Source organism: Saccopteryx bilineata, chromosome 1, assembly GCF_036850765.1.
Source record: "Saccopteryx bilineata isolate mSacBil1 chromosome 1, mSacBil1_pri_phased_curated, whole genome shotgun sequence".
Classification (NCBI taxonomy): Eukaryota; Metazoa; Chordata; class Mammalia; order Chiroptera; family Emballonuridae; genus Saccopteryx; species Saccopteryx bilineata.
In genome coordinates this window covers 357,641,503-357,642,442 of record NC_089490.1, presented here as the reverse complement: position 1 = coordinate 357,642,442, position 940 = coordinate 357,641,503, and the positions used below count along the sequence as shown (strand labels likewise).

The window sequence follows — 940 nt, the reverse complement described above, 5'->3', positions numbered from 1 at the left end:
CCGCATGCACCCGACCGGGATCCACCCGGCACGCCCACCAGGGGCGAAGCTCTGCCCACCAGGGGGCGATGCTTTGCCCCTCCGGGGCGTCGCTCTGCCCTGACCAGAGCCACTCCAGCGCCTGGGGCAGAGGCCAAGGAGCCATCCCCAGCACCCAGACCATCCCTGCTCCAGCGCCTGGGGCAGAGGCCAAGGAGCCATCCCCAGCACCCGGACCATCCCTGCTCCAATGGAGCCTCGGCTGGGCTGCGGGAGGGGAAGAGAGAGACAGAGGAAGGAGGAGGGGGGTGAAAAAGCAAATGGGTGCCTCTCCTATGTGCCCTGGCCGGGAATCGAACCCGGGTCCCCCGCACTCCAGGCCGACGCTCTACCACTGAGCCAACCGGCCAAGGCTGATGTTTTGACATCTTAAAAACAGTTCTGCCTAGGGAGAGATGACTCCTGGCACAAGGGAATGCCTACAGATGACAAAGGGCTCTGCCGGGAGCAGGCCTTTGATATGCTAACTACCCAGTCCAGAGCCTTAGCTCTGCCATGAGGCCTGCATACCGAGCGGACACAGTCCTCTGCCCTAATCATCCCAGAGCAAGTATGAGGCAACTAGAGACCACCATATGGCCTACAGCCCTTCAAAAGGATTCAGATTATCCCATCCTAAATGTTTCCTCTGCTGTACCTTGTGCTTCCCATGGAAAACACAATAAAGCCTCTAGCTGATTGCTTTTCCCTTACTGCCTCTCCTGCCACCTGACTGAAATGTGGCACTCTCCCTGTGACCTCATCCGAACCAGTGAGTATTAATAGACTTTTTTTCTTGTGTCTCTACTGAGTCTCCCCTTACGGCCACACCTGACCAACCATCACCTACAGAAACACAGACCAACTACCGTATTTCCCCATGTAAGATGCTCCCATATATAAGACACACCTTAATTTGGGG

General features: G+C 56.8%; 1 non-coding gene across 1 annotated transcript; it reads right to left on the bottom strand.

Moving 5' to 3' along the window:
* Positions 1-317: 317 nt before the first annotated feature.
* Positions 318-393, bottom strand: TRNAS-GGA (transfer RNA serine (anticodon GGA)). Its single transcript has one exon. It is a non-coding gene; the product is annotated as a tRNA-Ser (tRNA).
* Between the last annotated feature and the right edge of the window lie 547 nt (positions 394-940).